A 12,939-nucleotide genomic window follows, 5' to 3' on the forward strand; every position below is an offset into this window, starting at 1 on the left:
CTTAAACATTCCATCAGCAGCATAACCTTTTCCTACAAACACTCTGCTTTTAGTAATTGTGTAAGCATCAGATCCAATAGTTTGATAGAACCCAGCCTTGCTGAGAAGATAGTCGGAAACAAGATTCTTTCTCATTTCTGGAGTGTGGAGGACATCTTTCAGCATAATTGTCTTCCCAGAAGTAAACTTTAGTTCTACCGTACCAGAACCTTTCACAATGGTGGTATGGGAATATCCCAACAACACTTTCTTATCCTTGATTTCTGCATAGCTCTTAAATAGGGACCTATCAAAACAACAATGGCGCGAAGCACCACTGTCTATCCACCACCCATCGGTTCCACCAACCATGTGAATGTATGGATCAGAAACCATGGCAATTATAGCACTATCAGCAGCATTAGCTTGTGTGTTATTCTTTCCTTTGTTAATCCTGCAATCCCTAGCCATGTGGATTGGTTTACCGCAGGCATAACAAAGGAACTCAGAATCATAATTCTGAAATTTCCTTGATGGGTGTGGGTTCTTGTTTGATTAGGTTTTTCTTTCCTTTGGTTCTGGTAAGGTTTCATCGGTTTTTTTCTTAGGTTTCAAACTCGATTGAGTCTGATTCTTATTGTTGGAAACGATAAGAATCTATTCCTTTCTGTCTTGTTTCCATGCTTCCTCTTCAACCCTGAGCTTAACAATCAAACTTTCAAGAGAAAATTCCTTAGTTTTATGACGCAACGCATTACGAAAATCTTTCCAAGATGGGGGTAATTTATCAATCAGTACAGATACTTGAAATTGTTCATCAGTTTTCATACCTTCCGTCATAATTTCATGAGCTATTTTCTGAAGTTCATGAGACTGAGCAACGACTGATTTTTCATCCACCATTTGATATCTTAGGTAGCGGCTTATAGCATATTTCTTCGATCCAGCTTCTTCAGTGTCATATTTTTTCTGTACGGCATCCCACACATCTTTAGTAGTATCAAATGTGGAGTAATATTCATATAGATCGTCAAACAAAGCATTCAGAATATAGTTTTTGCAATCAAAGTCATTATCAATCCATTTGTCATAGGCTTTTTGTTTTTCTTCAGCAGTTTGAGTCACAACAGGTTCTTCAGTTGGTTGAGGAGTTGCGCTTGTTGCGGCGGGAGTTTCTTTTTTCGCAGCTTCTTCATCTTGTGGATTATCTGGTTTGATGGAGGTCACCATCATGTGCAACTTCATCAGTTTGAGGTAGAAAAACAATTTTAGCTTTCATCTTCTGAAATGAATTCCTTCAAACTTGAACGGCTTGTTGATATCAGCAACGGTTTTCTTTTCAGATTCCATGGCAGAAAGATTCGTCTTAAAATTGTTGGAAAAATTGCCGATTTCAAACCTGCAAAACAAACTTTAAAAAACAAAAACAAGATAACGGCTGAGTCACGACCAGGTCGCTCTCTTTAAGACTTTTCGTGGCTCTGCCTTGAGTTTTGTGCAAGCAGTTCGTTTTTCGTCACAACGCCCCCAGGATAAAACAGCCGAGATAAAAACTCTCTTCAATCCCTCACGCACACAATCAGAAATTGATCACTTTCACTCTTTCTTATCTTGCTCAGAAAAACTAGTCTCTTGATTCTCAAAAAAACAACAGTGGTATTGAAAACTTGTTTTCCTTCTGCTTCCAAAACTGATTTTTATAGCCTAAGAAATGAATACAAATTAATGCAAAATAAATTTAGTTTATTGCAAACATTATAAATTTCATAACCATATAAAACGGGCAAATTAATCGTACCATAATTAGCACAATTATCAATGTAATTAAGGACAGTAAAACTGGATTGAAAATTCTTTTCAAAATCAGCAAAAATAACTTTCCAAATTCAAGAGACCTCCCAAGACCCCGCTCCCGGAATAATTAAATATATCCATATATTATTTATATATATATACCCAATTAATAGGGGGATTTGATCCTGAGACCTCACCCTCAAGGCCCAAAATGCTTAACCACTGGGCCAAGATCGAATTGTTGATAGAATATTCAAAAGAATTGTTTAAAACATATATCCCAACACCAATTATTATATCAATAACCCAATGATGCTTAATACGGGTGAAGATTCTCTGTCATGGATTGCAAGTAATTCTTTTTCTGTGAAGTCTTGTTACAGTGCCAATGAGTTTGAGAGGTTACTCAGATTTTCTTATAAGAATTTGTGGCATTGTTGTTTTGTACCTCTTAGGTTAACCACTGCTTTGTGGCAATATGTTTTCCTTTTTCTAATATATTCTAAGTAAAAAAATATCACTATATAACGAAGACTTGGTACGTTTCTATTTATTGTTTGTAAAAATCTCATGTTACGAATCGATAGACATGTTTTAGTTAATTTATCGAGTGCCAAGGCTTTATTGCAGTGTGCATACGGGATACGCGCACACACATTGAAAACCAGTTGATGTATTGGTAGAGTAGGGATCAACTTTTTGGTGTCTTCACATGATGTCTTGATTAAAAATTTAAAACTCGTAGACTATTTTGGTGGTGCAAAAAAATAATCCAAAGTTTATTTCCGACGAAGAATAAAAAGGTTTTTTTTTCTTACTAGGACGTTGGTTAAAGTTAGAATACTTGAATCAAAACGGGTATATGATTAACGTGTTTAAAATGTAAAGCGGCTCAACTCACCTAACTAGCAATAATTCTTTTTTTTTCTGCTCTGAATATGACTCATTATCTAGCTTGACTGACTCGTCGACCCATTTATTACATCTGGATCTGACTCGTTCGATCCAATTCAAAAGGTTAATAAAGATAGAATCTAGGTAAACTTATGCTAGCAAATTGTACACAAAATAACACACAACTCTAATAACTCTGAGTCAGAGATGACGAGGAAAAAAACAATAATCTGACATTTGACTTGGACCAAGACCGAGTCAGCTTCAGATCATGAATCAGATCCAAAGCAAACGCCTAAACATACATTGGGTTGTGATTTGTTTGGTTTACAGTTAATTGACGATTTTTTTTCATGGATTATAATTTAATACTTACCTAATGTAACAGGTCCTACAATCATATCGGTACACACATGTTGTACCATCCGTCGATTTCTAGTCACGCGGGTGTTTATTACCGGAGCAAGACTTTCACAAACCCCAGATATAATAGTCCATACTAAGATTTAGTAATTAATGGAAAAGAAATTTGAACATCCAATAAATTAAAGCATAAAAATCTTAAATATATTTTAGTTTTGATATCTCTTTAACAATAGTAAGATTTAGTAATTAATGAGGATATCTAAACATCTCTTGCAACATATTTTTAGAGTAAGAAAAATAATTTTGTATTTATTTTTAATTCTATATATAAATAATCATTTTCCGCCATCCATGACAAATATTATGTACATGTAATAGTATAAGTTTTATAGAAGAATACATCTTGACTAACAATGTCAAACTTCATCAACCAAGCCAGTTGGCCATTCATCCTAGCAGTATTCATTTTTGTGATTTTAACTCCAAAAGAAATAGTTGACGGAAGAACGATTTCGAATGTCTTGAATAAAGCAATTAATAATCAAAACTATTAAGGTAAAATATACTTTACATTTGTTTATACAGTAATCTCATGCTTCTTAGTATGTTACATATTGATTGATTTTTATGATACAGGATGATAAAGATGAGATCATCAATTGCTATGATATCTACAAACAACTTTCTCTTAATTATCCTTCGCTTCATAATCATACCATACAGGTTCAACATATACTTTTCTTTATATATATTTTTTATATACACTGATATGATTCTTTTTTCACATTAAAGACGTTGTTTTGTTTTATTGATATATATGAAACAGATGAGACCAAGTATATATCCGAAAAATATAAAATTGGATAACATGGGGACGCTTCAACTACCACAAACTTGGCAGAAGTATGGAACATGTCCACATGGAACTATCCCTATTCGACGAAATATTGGAAAAATATTACCATTCAACATTTTTGCATAAACATCATCGTTCAAAACCTTCTTACCATAATAAGCCTAATACATTACAACCAAATGGAATTAAAGACGTCCATGAGGTATATTTATGCGTCATTAATTTTCTTATGCGAAGTTTTAGTAATTTTTCTTGTCTGTGTATATTGGTTATATTAATTTTGAAAATTTTGTTATGGTATGTGTATATATACTCCTATAGTACGCATTAATTAAGGTACGCGGCAATTTTCTAGAAGCACAAGCAAAAATAATTCTTTGGAATCCGTTTGTGGAAACACCAGAAGGGTTGAGTGTATCTCAAATCTGGGTTGTAGCCGGTGACCATGATGATCTCATTAGTATTGAAGCTGGATGGGAAGTGAGTTATCCACATCCAAGGTTATGTTTCTATAATTCAAACTTAAGTATGATTATTTGGCTTAATTTTTCTTTTTAATTAGGTGCACCCACCCAGATACGGTGATTATCAGACCAGGTTCTTTATATTGTGGACTGTAAGTATTGTTACTCCTCGAAATGCTATATGGTCTTTTTCTTTATGATATTAGATCAATATTATAGTATTCTACTTCCTATTCTAGAAAGGAATATTAATTAGAAATTATTATCTGTTACATGTAGACGAAAGATAGAAACCTATTATATCGATCGTTCAAAGGCTATCTATTTTTGTTCAATATAATTTACCTCTTTATCTTGTTAGACGGATACCTACAAAGCATCAACCTCGAATGTCCTGGTTTCGTGCAAACATCCTCAGATGTTTCCCTTGGGTATAACTTTATAGAAATGTATACTTTCAACGGTGACCCAAAAGGTGCCACCTTCAGTATATACAAGGTAAGAAAACGCAAATAATCAATATCTTATTCACATCGTATTGCAAGCTAAATTCTAAAAATTATATTACATAATTTTGTAGGACCAAAATAGTGGAAATTGGTGGATACAAATATAAGGTATTCCCGTGGGATATTATCCAAGTTCTTTGTTCGCCCAATTATCAAAGACTGCAGTAGATGTAGAGTTCGGTGGAGAAATCTATGATAAGAAATATAAGAACGACATACTACAACTCAAATGGGTAACGGTCGTTTTCTTTCAGAAGGGAGTTTTGGAATATCCAGTTTTTTAATCATGTTAAAGTAATTGATGAAAATTACAAATCCAAAGACCCCGAAGATGTTGAGACCTACGTATCAAATCGAAATTGTTATGATTTGAAAGTGGATGAAAAACGTACAAATGGTTATAATTTTTACCATGGAGGTCTCGCGTATAATAATAATTGTCCATAATAAGGACAACTTCATATTCCTAAGTGGTTAGTAGTAGGTACAATAGTCATCCCTTAATTAATTATTACCTCGTATCTTATTGGATGTACTATGTAGTTGTGTTAGTGGCAGAGCCCGTATTTTGGGTTTAGTGTAACAGCCCTAATCCTTTAGTATCAAGTCAAATGACGTATGTTGAGTGAGTAAAGATTGAGAGAGGGTTGCGTGAGTATTTTAAATTGTAAGTAAACTCATCTTTATTATTTACCACGACCAATGGGTTTTGAATTGATGGTGTTGTTGTAGATTAAATTCGAGCAATAGGATGCATGTTTCAGATAACAACACAAATCCTGTGATGGACCGGAATATTATGCCTAGCGCGCCATGCCATCACTTCCCTGATGCGTCACTCTGATGCTACTAACCGGACCTTAAAACTAGGCAAATGAAAATTCATTTCCGTTTCAAGCATGCTCGACAAGCGCGATGCAGCTAACTTAGCTTCCACACCATTCCAACATACCTCAGAACAAGGTTAAAAAGACTTTTAAGTTATGTACGATGCATGTTTATATCTCTGAATTTGTCCATTATAGGCCTAATTCCACCTTTCTTACTTAGCTTAGGCAATGCTGAAAGTCTGCACTTATCTTGATCGTGATGCATCAATCACGCTCATATTGTACTTTTCTTAGGATTATGCAAGCTCCGCTAACTTTCATATTGATGCATCTTACTCTCTTGACCATCCCCAATGCGCCATTGGTGCATGCCTACGCCAAACACCTTGAAAAGAAGTATGAGCATTCATGGAATGGAATGCAACTTTCGTCATCAAGGTTTGGCCACAATCATCTCTTGCATCGCAATACCAAACCAGATGATATGCGAGGTCAATATGCCGCAATCATCTCGCAATTAAATGATATGAGGGACGATGTGTTGGACGTGCAATGCTGCAACTCATTGTGGCTGCCTACGTACCCTCCATACTCTAAAGGGGTCAAGCATTAACGGTAGTTTATCCTCGAAGGGAAAACAACTTAAGATAAATTGTGTTGCAAGTCCGTGGCCAAGCAATAATGACGTGGTCCGTATAGGTCGTTCTGTCAAAATGCACAAAGATTGCTCATAACTAGTCCAAGACATGGCATAGTGATTCATTTACATCATCCTCATTGACAAGGCTACACAGCTATAAATGAGGCCTAAACATCATTTATGCTCTTCCGGCTACGTTACGAAGCTTAGTTGGTGCATAGCCCGTATATGCACCTTCAACCAAGTACCCCTCCCTATATAGCCTTAAGGACATTTGTACAACTTACACCGGGGGACCACTTTTACATTCACTAAGTCACATTTTTGAGGTGCTTGATTCACTATTTATGGTTGTTTCCATGCACTTCTGAAAAACCGGCAATGATTGTTGTGCTTCTGTTCTGGCCCATAAGCCAACTTCAATATTGCGCAATTCACTCGTCCAGCTCGCGCTGCCATATTACACAACTGTTGTGTGATATTTTCTCTAGGTTTATTCCTATGTTTACAACAATGATGGGTGTACTTAATCTTGGGTAGCCTTCTCTATCCTCATGCATCACTGTGATGCAATATTGGCCATAGGCCAATAAGCTGCGTAATGTGATGTGTTAGCATCACTTTTCTCAAGGGAATCCTCCCAACTTACCTAATCTACCATTTGTTGCAAGATTGGTCGTTGACCAATATAACCTACAGAATACTCAAGGGCATCCTCCCAACATACATGGCGCTAGAAACAGGTACCTTAGTCCCACATTGCTTAGATAGGGATTAATTGGGTAGTTTATAAGTCAATGTGATCCCTCAACTTGTAAATTGGGTTTAGAGTTGAGTTATACCCATGGACTTATGACAAATTAGGTTCAGTATCCTAACATTTGGTATCAGAGCCAACCACCACGACCCATGCCCACTCCTTGGAAGGGGTGACCTATAGCTAGATTAAGGAGTGAGTGCACCTATGTATGGGCGTATTTTCCACCATATTGAATATCGGTAGTCGAGTGAAGCCACTATAAGGAAAGGGATACCTCCGATCCAGTGTCGATAGCATATTCCAAAGAGGACGTCGGGTCTGGAAGCGTGGTGGGATGTTGGGACCTTAGGCTTAGTCCTATGGCGTGCTAATTTAACAGCTAGATTAGCAGTCCGCGTCAGCTAGGACAACCTCTTAAGTCCTATGGAAGTTTTAATCTAGCATGTTAGTGGCAGAATCAAGCAGCGCCCAGTGCTAATCAGCCCAATCAATCTCAGCTGTCAGATCAAAAAATAAATCTAGATGCGCTGAACCATTCTGCAAAAAGGTGATTTTTGTGGCGCTGATGGTTCAACACAACTATCTCGCTGCTAGTTCAAATGCGACCAAATGCTAGGAAAGAGAATCGGTGTTAATAAATAGACAACATTTTTTTTTTGAACTACAACAATTTTTGGCTAATCTAGTAGTTTTTTTTTAAATAGGAAAGATAAATTTCATTCAAATTTCAACTCTGGATTACAAGAGTTTTTCTTTAATAAGAGTATCTAACCACATTGGAATTTCAGAAACTGAATAAGATTTTGATGTTGTAGAAATTGCATCCTTAGCTAAAAGATCTGCCGCGCAGTTTGTATCTCTGGGTACATGAATGACTTCCTAGTTGTTAAAAGAGTTGAGATACTCAAGAAAATCTCTAATGATTGAGTTATTCTTCCATTTAATAACTCCTATTTTTCCTTTCAAGGCATTAATGACATTGAGGCAGTCCCCTTCAATCTGCAGATTGGTGATATTGCTCCTTTTTGATATCTATATTGCTTCAAGAGATGTTATTTCCTTAGCCTGTTATGCATCTTCAGCTACTGCTGGAAAGCTCCAGGCTCCCTGGAATTCACCCTGCATCATTAATTATATATTATTAGTGCTCCGCCCATACATTTAGTTTCATTACAAAATGGAGCATCAAAATTAATCTTCATATAACCTTCCATAGGAGTTTTCCATGGCACAGAATTCCGAAGGTGATGTCGGTCAATACTAAGGGTTCTACCGTGGAACATGACACTTATATATGTAAAAAAAAAAGTTACCCTGGTAATTCTTACGTAGGCGTGTTGAATGATTCAATAAATGCGCTAGTGGTCCTAGTGAAGTCATGTCAGATGTAAGGTTTTACGATTTTAACCCTAAGCTAAAAACCACCATCAACAACAACCTTGGACCTCTTCAGGTCCAGAAGGTTACCCTCCTGGTTTCTACCAGAAAATGTGGCATGTTGTAGGAACATATACTGTTAGTTTGGTGCAGTCCTTCTCTCGTTTGAAGCATTTGTTGAAACAGCTCAACCATAGTTTTATAAGTTTAATCCCCAAGAATAGTAATCCTACGAAACCTCATGATTTTAGGCCAATTATCTTAAGTAATGTTATTTACAAAATCATCAGTAAAATGTTGGCTAATAGATTGAAAAAGGTTATGGACAAATTTATTAGTCCATATCAAGCTGCTTTCTTGACATCTAGGCATATTGCTGATAATATAGTAATTGCACATGAAATGATTAATACTATGAGGAAGTCCAAAGCTAAGAAAGGTATTATGGCAATTTAATTAGACATTTCAAAAGCATTTGACATAATTGAATGGGGTTTTTTGACAAAAATTCTTATGAAATTAGGCTTTCATGAGGACTGGTGTGCTTTGCTCTTAAAATGTATCTCAACTGTTTCTGCTTCTGTCCTTCATAATGGTTCTCCAGGAGATATTTTCTATTCTACAAAGGGTCTTAGACAGGGTGACCCCTTGTCCCCCTATCTGTTCATTATTGTTATGGATTGCTTATCTACATTACTGCTTAAAGCTGAAAATGACAGACTTTTGCAAGGTATTAAGGTAACTAAAACTAGTCCAGTTATTAGTCACCTATTTTTTGCAGATGACTGCTTGGTTTTTGCCAGAGATAATCTTCAAGGAGCAAGGAGATTGGATAGTATTATTGAACAATTCAGTACGTATAATGGTCAATCCATCAATCTGGATAAGTCATGTATTGCTTTTAGTCCTAAGATGGATAACAATGTTAAAAGTCAGATTGTTGCTATCCTAAAAATAAAAACCTTAAGGCTTAAGGATAAATATCTAGGGGTACCTACTCTTATTCAAAAAAATAAATAAAATGGAGACCTTTAGTCATCTTCCTGAAAATTTTAAAGATAGACTAGCCAGTTGGAAAGAAAAAAACATGAACCAACCTACTAGAACTATAATGGTTCAGTCAGTTCTAGGTTCCTTAGCTTCTCACCATTTAGATGTCTTTCCAATGCCTAAGAAGCTCACTGATAAACTTGATAGTATTCTGAGGAATTTCTAGTGGAACAGAAAACAAGGTGAAAAAGTTTTTTTTGCTAAGAAATGGTATTCTGTTTCTAAGTCTAAAGCTTTGGGTGGGCTTAATATTAAGAAAACAGCTGAGCTCAATACAGCTCTCCTTGCAAAACTTGCATGGAGAATGCTTAATGAGCTTGATGCTGAATGGGTTAAAATCCTCAGTCATAAGTACTTTCCTGACCAAAATCCACTTAATGTGACTAATGAAAATGGAAGTTGGATATGAAAAGTAATTTGTAGAGGTCTTGAGACCATTAAGAAGCATTATTGTTGGGAAGTGGGAAATAATAAGAATATAGAAATCTGGAAGGATATTTGGGTTCCAACTATAGCTCAACCCCTTGACTCTAGGCTAGCTTCTACAAACATGAAGACTGTTGAATAACTTATACATCCAGATAGTAACAGATGGAATATGGAAATCTTAAATGCTTTGTTTGATTCCCATACGTTTAATGAAATCTGCAAAATCAAAAATTCCTGTTGAAGGTGAGGATATAATGATTTGGAAACCATCTGCTAATGGATTGTTTTCTGTTAAAAGTGCTTATAAAGTTGTGGATGTTGCAGGTAATTCTTATTCACCATTCGATGGACCCATTAACTTTCCTTGGGTTAAATTTTGGAAACTTTGTCTGCCTCCCAAAGTCTTACACTTTCTGTGGAAGTGTGTTCATGGTTGTCTCACTGTTAGACATAGGATAGCAAGACATAGAGTGAATACTAATACTGAGTGTACTATGTAATAAGGATGTTGAAACTTTAGATCATATGTTCCTAAATTGTGATGTAGCTAAGCAGGTTTGGTCTGATATTGAGCTGCCTCAGAATATAAATCTTATTGGTCATAGCCTAATAGACTGGATAACAAACTGGTTTAGCACTGGTTCTAATAGATGTTTGTAAATTCCTCATAGCACGCTGGTTTAATAACTCATATCTTATGGCAGATATGGAAAATGAGATGTGCTGTGGTTTTCGATAATGTGATTTTGCAGGTTAGTAAGATTGTGTAACTGACTAAAACCCTAAATTCTTACACCACCGTGTCAATGGCAATCCATGCCAGCCTCTCCGCGCGAAGGCATGCCAACCATGCCAGACGCATGTGCCAATGGCATTCCGTGCCAGCCACATCTCCGCGCCAAGTCATACCAACCATGCCAGCCGCACCACCGTGCCAATGGCAAACCATTCCAGCCACGTCTCCGCGCCAAAGCATGCCAACCATGCCATCCATGCCTCCCTGCCAGCCACATCTCCGCGTCAAGTCATGCCGACCATGCCAGCCACACCACCGTGCCAATGGAAAACCATGCTAGCCATATCTCCGCGCCAAAGCATGCTAGCCGTGTCACTGTGCCAATGGCAAGCCGTGCCAACCACATCTCCGCTCCAAGGCATGTCAACCATGCCAGCCGCACCACCGTGCCAATGGAAAACCATGCCAGCCACGTCTCCGCGCCAAGGCATGCCAACCATGCTAGCCACGTCTCCGCGCCAAAGCATGCTAACCATGATAGCCGTGCCACTGTGCCAATGGCAAGCCGTGCCATCCACGTCTCCGCTCCAAGGCATGTCAACCATGCCAGCCGCACCATATGTGCCAATGGCATGTCGTGCCAGCCACACCTCCGCGCCAAGGCATGCCAACCATGCCATCCGCGCCACCGTGCCAATGGAAAACCATGCCATCCATGATTCCATGCCAAAGCCATGCCGGCCCCGCTACATGCCGCTGGCTGCCAAAACGAAGGGTTGCAACAATCAACGACCACCCTTCTATCTGAGATGCAGATCTTAGCCGTCCAAGGTCGCCAGCCAACGCATGGTAACCTTTGGCCACACCTAAACCGCGCCAAAGCATGCCGGCCATGCCACATGTGCCAATGGAATGCCGTGCTAGCCACCTTTCCGCGCCTAAACCATACCATGTCGGCCTTCCCTTTACGACTGCCAAAACGAAGGCGTGCGACAATCAACGGCCACCTTTCCATCTTAGATGCAAATCTTAACCGTCCAAGGTCACTAACCAACGCATGGTAACCTTTGGCCCAACACCAAAACCCTAGTTTTGGCCACGCCTAAAACGCGCCAAGGCATGCCGACCATGCCACATGTGCTAATGGCATGCCTTTCCAGCCACCTTGCCGCGCCTAAACCATAACATGCCGGCCTTCCCCTCACATCTGTCAAAACGAAGGCGTGCGACAATCAAAGACCACTCTTCCATCTTAGATGCAAATCTTAGCCGTCCAAGGTCACCGACCAACGCATGGTAACCTTTGTCCCAACGCAAAAACCCTAGTTTTGGCCACGCCTAAACTGCGTCAAGGCATGCCGACCATGCCACATGTGCCAATGGCATGCCGTGTCAGCCACCTAGCCGTGCCTAAACTATACCATGCGGGTCTTACCCTCACGGCTGCCAAAATGAAGGCGTGCGACAATCAATGGCCACCCTTCCATCTTAGATGCAAATCTTAACCGTCCAAGGTCACCAACCAAAGCATGGTAACCTTTGGCCAAACGCCAAAACCCTAGTTTTGGCCACGCCTAAACCCCGCCAAGGCATGCCGACCATGCCACATGTGCCAATGGCATGCCGTGCCGGCCACTTTGCCGCGCCTAAACCATACCATGTCATCCTTCCCCTCACGACTTCCAAAACGAAGGCGTGCGATAATCAACGACCACCCTTACATCTTAGATGCAAATCTTAGTCGTCCAAGGTCACCAACCAACGCATGGTAACCTTTGGCACAACGCCAAAACCCTAGTTTTGGCCACGCATAAACTGCGCCAAGGCATGCCGACCATGCCACATGTCCCAATGGCATGGCGTGCCATCAACCTTGTTGCGCCTAAACCATACCATGACGGCCTTCCCTTCACGGCTTCCAAAATGAAGGCTTGCAACAATCGACGGCCACATTTCCATCTAAGACGCAGATCTTTGTGCCAAAGTTTTGGTCGCGCCCAAACAATTCCAAAACCCTAGCTTTTGTCCACGCCTAAACTAGGTCATATTAAATCTATGCCGTCCATGCTTTTATGTCACTGGATACCAAATGAAGGGTTGCAATAATCAACGGTTACCCTTCCTCTCAAGATGCAAAATATCGACCGTCGAAGGTCACCACCGAGCCGGCAAGTCTCCCAAGCTCAACTTTCCAAACAACGGCAACATGCTACATGTTTTCCATGAAAACACTCGAGACATCAACACATGTCACA

This window comes from Papaver somniferum, chromosome 8, assembly GCF_003573695.1.
Source record: "Papaver somniferum cultivar HN1 chromosome 8, ASM357369v1, whole genome shotgun sequence".
Lineage (NCBI taxonomy): Eukaryota > Viridiplantae > Streptophyta > Magnoliopsida > Ranunculales > Papaveraceae > Papaver > Papaver somniferum.